The following is a 6,000-nucleotide window of genomic DNA, read 5'->3' as shown; positions in this document are numbered from 1 at the left end:
ACGCGCAGACATTTTGGTGACTGAACTACTTGCGCAGCGTCTATAGCATTGCAGCTAAGTATGAGACAGAATATAAGTTCGGAATTGTTAACGCTAGAGTGGTAATTGTAAGCGGCGACACGTTTTGTACGCTGGGAGTTTTCTTTTTTACTATTTTTTTGTCTGTGTATTCTTTCTTATTGACCTTTACGTACCCGTAAACAACTATCCGGTGCTTTATGTTTCCCTGATATGAAGGTCGGGTAAATCATGACAAAAGTCAATGCGTCCCGAGGGCCTCCGGGTATTGCAAATAAAAAGCAATCAAATTTCACAAAAAAACACATTTTGCTCATCTCAATATTGGAGTCCCTAATCATAAAGACACATGTGCACGCAGACATGAGCAGAATTTCGAAAAGTTCGGAACTTCGTAGAATAAGGGCGGCACGTTCCTCCCAGACTATACACAGCAGAATCTCAGTGAACGGAAATCGCTAAAAAGGAATTTTCGCTTAAACGGAATAATACCTTTGTAGTTATTTGGTTTTGTAATACGGCAATGCAAAAGAAAAAAAAAACATCTGTTAAACGGAACCAAAATTTTTTTCAAACTCCGGGTGAACGGAACCAAAAATATAATTGTAAATGAAACTCAGTGGCCATTCTCAGCGGCGTCGTGACGCGCATCACTGTTTTCACCTTTTCTTTTCGGCTTCTTCTCGCGAGTTGTCAACGTTTTCGTCAAGGCGCCTTTTGTTAGATTTTGTTGTCGTGGGAAGCGCGGCTCTACCATGGTAGTGGCTAGACGTGTTTTCTTTGTGTCGGCAATGTCGGTGAGCTGTGATTTTGATTAGCCTGTGCGATAGCTGCACAGAAACGACCGCACAATGTGCTCACGCTATAGAGACGAAGATGAAAGTTATCGATGACTTCGAGAGTGGTCGTTTCACTAAAACGGCTTTTGTACTGGGTGACTCTTGTTTTATTTTTGTTATGTTTTGCGATGCTAGCTCTAGTCAGAGGCTGCGTGGAAGAATATTTGTAAGAAGACGTTTCGGAAGAAGAAGCCTTGTAATTACATCTGCTGCACCTATCTGCTATTGGAAATAAATCATTTTCTCCTTTCGAAATGACATCTTTTGAACGCTTGAGCTGAATCTCCCAGTAAGTGGAACTCCTGATAAACGGAACTCTTTTACCTGATTTCTTGAGGTTCCGTTTAACAAGAGTCCACTGTAATACGAAAGGGGCGCCGCAGATATTAAACGCCTCGAGTCTGTGAGGTCAGCCTTCGCGCTTTCCGTTTGCCTTGCAGAGAGCTTGAAACTATAGCGAAAAAACACGTTCGGTCACTCCACTCGCAGATTTGGGACTCACGATCCCAGACTGCTTGCGCTGTAGGTTTTTTCGGGTTTCTGAGTGCTTGGCATGTGGACTTGGTTTCTGTTGCGTACAAGCGGCGCACCACCGCTCTTCGGCTGGACATAGCACCAGCGTGGAAGAAACAGGAAGTGACCCCACCCCGAGTCTAGTTCCGAGAATCCTCCGCCGGCCCCAGCGTCTCGGTCACCGGACAGGAACCCAGAATTCGCCCTCTCGAACACATTCGGCTCTCGCCTGCGTCTTTTGTAGAAAATAAACTCAGTCTGTTTTCTGCCACCAACCGATGCACATTCCTTTCACGGGCGGGGCCAGACCCTGTCCGTGAAATTTGTCAGGTCCTAGCTGCTTACAACCAAGCTGCATTTTAAAAAACCGTCTGGAGTAGCTTTGCGCTCGCGCGTGTGCGAGAGAGATGAACATTATTGTACACAGTAGCTTTTGTGAGCGTTAATGGCCAGAAAAATTAGCCGTTTGCGCTCACGAGAGATGTTCTCAGACTCGCTTGGGATATATGTAAAGCTGCGCAATGTTTTTGGGTGAGGAGTAGTTGCAGTCAGTGGTTCACTCTCAGCGAATGCTCCCACAGTCTTCCTATAGGTTACTGGCGTCGGCCACGTGCTATACTTAAAAGGCCGCTCTGTGTGCTTGTGGTCCACCCCTCTCCTCCCCCAGAACACTTGTTTGGACCACGTGAGCGGTGCGTGGACGCGTGTGTTAAAAGGTCACTAAAGAGAAAAATTATGGGAGCTGTGTTACTCAATTTCCCCGCTACAATATTAAAAAAGCCACTCTTGCGGTGTGAAGGAGTTTGGTAATCCATAAAAGGTGCAGAAACAAAAGATAGGCGGCGACGCGCCTCCTTGAAGTTCCAGCATCATCTGACTGTGACGTCACAGAGTTTGACGGTGTCTGCTCGTACCTAGCTAATTTTATATTTTTATTTTCAAATACTGTTGGCCGTCTTGGCCGTAACAGGGCGGGTACAGCAAATTTGCACATAGAGTAAAAAATGTAAACACCTTACAAACGTAAATAGGACATGAAGCGATGAATGTCGGAAATACAATACAAAACAAATAACCAAATACAAATACAATCTTCTGGCTAAGAAATACATGTTTGTAACATTATGGCAGTGAAATCGTAAACAGCATAAAAGAAGGACTACCGTATGTATTTCTAGAATAGTGTGACAATGTTTGCACGACACTACTAAAATTCAATTTCATAAAAGGTTTCTACGCGTTCCTGAAAGATTTTAATGCTACTGGACTGCAGAACAGACGCCGGCAAACTGTTCCATTCCTTAATCGTTCGCTGAAAAATGAATAAGCGTACATGTCCAGACATGCTTTTGGAATTGAGAACATGCAATGATTGTTTGACCTGACGTTTCTAGCCTGCCTGGGAGCAAGATAGGGTGTGGTTTCAATATTTAAGTGGCCTTTTGATAACAAAAAAGAAATTTAAGTCTAGCCAACTTCCGCCGTTGAGCCAGTGGAGGCAAATCAAGCAACCGAAGCATTTCGGAAACAGAGTCCAGTACGATAATACCGGGAAAAAATGAACCTTGCAGATTTTCTCTGTAGCTTCTCAATGCGGTTTATTAATCCTGATTGAAACGGATCCCAAATGACACTGGCATACTCTAACGTCGGTCTAATGTAAGTGAAATATGCAATTAGTTTGACGAGTGTGGTTGCTAGCTTTAATTTTCGGCGAAGAAACCAAAATTTTTTTTCTGCAGCTCCACAAATTCTCTCTGTGTGTGTTTTCCAACTTAAGTCTTTCGAAATTGTTAAACCTAGGTATTTTATCGTTTCAGCTTCGGTTAGAATTGTTGAGTTCATCTCGTAATTACACTCAATAACATGCTTTGTTTTTTTTGTAATTCTGAGGATAACTGATTTAGATTCGTTAATTTTCATTTTACTTTTTGCGGCCCAGACTTCTACAGCTTTAAGGGTTTATGTGACGCCTGATCGTTTTGGTTATTGATTTCACGATATAATAAACAATCGTCTGTAACTAACCGGATGGTTATGTCGTTGCTTATGTGATGAGCAATATCCCTTATGTAAACTAGAAAAAGAAGTGGTCCTAAAACAGATCCCTGTGGAACGCCTGAGGGTATTTTTAATTGGATAGATTTGTTACCATTTATTTCAACGTATTGTGTCCCATCTGTAAGATATGAGCGGATTCACGTAACAACATCATAATTTGTATCCATTCCCATCAGTTTGTTAATTAATTCGTTATGTACGACCAGATCGAACGCCTTCGAGTAATCTAAAAATAAAGCGTCGACCTCCTTTCTATTGTTCAAGGAAGCTGAAAAATCGTTGATTGTTTCTATCAACTGTGTGACAGTAGAAAGGCTTTGCCGAAATCCATGCTGGTTGGGAAAAAAAAGCTTTCTTGTCTTCAAGGTGGTGTAGATTGGCTTTAAAACTATGTGTTCAAGTAGTTTGCCGCATACACACGTGAGTGACATTGGCCGATAGTTCCTAATTTGTTGCCTTTCACCAGACTTGTGAACCGGCACCACCTTTGCGACTAGCCAGTCATCTGGGACCCGTTTTTGTTTTAGTGAACAATTAAAAATGGTCTCTAGATAGTGAGCTACCCATTCCGCATATCTGCGCAGAAAGGCATTTGGTATGCCGTGTGGACCTACAAATTTCTTATCGTTAATATTAAGCAAAAGAGCTACAATGCCTTCATGCGAAACTTGAATATTAGGCATTGGTGACGTGTACGGGGATTCTAGTGAGAGGGGAGAAAGACCATCTGCAGAAATGTCAGTAAAGACAGATTGAAAAAAATCATTAAAACATACTGCCATACGCGTGTTGCCCGACACAATTTCGCCATTAGCGACAATGCCACTTGGACCTTCGTTATTATGCGACAAATGGCGCCAAAAACGGTGCGGATCGTGCTTCATAAAATTAGTTAATGTCACGTTATAGTAATTTGTTTTAGCAGCAGCCATATTTGTGCGCAATATAGAGCTTAGCGCCGAAATTTTATGATCTTTTTTTGACTTCTGCCTCTCACGGTTAGTTTTCCGCTTTAAATGTTAATTCTGCGGTTTACCCACGGGTTCTGTCTGTTTATTTTATTCTTCCGACTTGGCAAAAATCTGTTTACGCAGAGAAAAACAATATCTTTAAATGCAATCGGCATCGCATTGACGTCGTCCGTTGAAGTGAATTCATCAAAACACAGCGAAAGATGATCAATAATGCTTGTATCATCGGCTCTATCGAAGCACAGAACATGCGTAGTACTACCAGCCTTCCGGTATACAGTGGTAGACTTTTTCTCCACATAAATTAGCTCGTGATCCGAGAGGCCGGTTTCAACCCATACGTCGTAGTCTTCAAATCGCCCGTCTTGGAACACCAAGTCTAATATAGACCTTGATTTCCCAACTGCGCGTGTGCACTCATGAACTACCTGTTGTAAATCCTTACTGAAAGCTATTTCTAGAAGTAGTTCACAATGGGGCATCTTCGCGAGGCTGGACGCTAAGCGTGGACCAGTCAATCCCTGGCAAGTTGAAATCCCCAGCAGTGATTATGCGACAGCTGCGCTTTTTAAAGCTTTCTAAGTGAAGCTGCATATCTTCAAGATAGGAAATGGGTGATTTAGGCGGTCTATAAACAGTTCCAAGAATTATCCTTGTTTTATCTAGCTTAATTTCACACCAGATGCTTTCATGTGTTGGAATGCCAGTCATTTGCACACAGTCAATATCGGCCTTGAACACAATAGCAACTCCGCCCCCACGAGCATCGCGGTCTCTTCGTATGATTTTATAATTAGGTGGTACAAGCTCTTGGTCTTGTATTTCGGGCCGCAGCCACGTTTCGGCTATTGTAAGCACATGAGGATCGTAATTAGCCAGGATGTATACGAAGTCTCCAATTTTGTTTACTAAACTTCTAGCGTTCAAATCGATCTAGCGGAAGGCATTCGAATCACATTCTTTGTTCCGTCAGTGACCCCTACCAGCAGTAGGACGCCTGTTAGGATACGGAACCTTCCCACGGCTGCGCTTTGATTGATCCCACGTGTACACGTCAGAGTCCACACGTAGTTTTGTCGTAATTCAAGCGCACGCGATGCCCGTCCTGCCTTTCTTGTTTCGCGGAATCCCACAGCATTTTACGCTTTGCCAGCGTTTGTTTTGAAAAATCATCAGAAATGGAGACGCCGCTGCCCTTCAGCTTTCTGCATTGCTTGTAAATTTTAGCTTTTTCCCTATAGTCATACAACCTGAGAATTACAGGTCGAGGCCGGGCGCTCTTTTTTTCTATCCTATGTATTCGTTCCACGGTACTCAAGTTCACGTCAAGTTTTTCTTCGAATACACCTACTAACACTTGCGCTTCAAGGTCAGTTAAGGATTCCTGCTCGCCTTCTGCTATTCCAAACACCACTAGCTTACTCCGCCTACTTCTGTCCTCAAAGCTGTCCATTCTTTCCTGCTGCTGCCGAAGTGTACTCTCTAATTATTTTACTGTTTCAGACAATTGAGCAATTGTACTCGCCGGTCCTTTAATACTTTAAGGCTGTTTTCAACCACCTTCAGTCGCTTGCTCATGCTCTCTAGATCTGATTGAC

Source organism: Dermacentor variabilis, chromosome 1 (genome assembly GCF_050947875.1).
Source record: "Dermacentor variabilis isolate Ectoservices chromosome 1, ASM5094787v1, whole genome shotgun sequence".
Lineage (NCBI taxonomy): Eukaryota > Metazoa > Arthropoda > Arachnida > Ixodida > Ixodidae > Dermacentor > Dermacentor variabilis.
The sequence above is the reverse complement of the archived record's forward strand: the minus strand, read 5'-3'. Positions refer to the sequence as shown.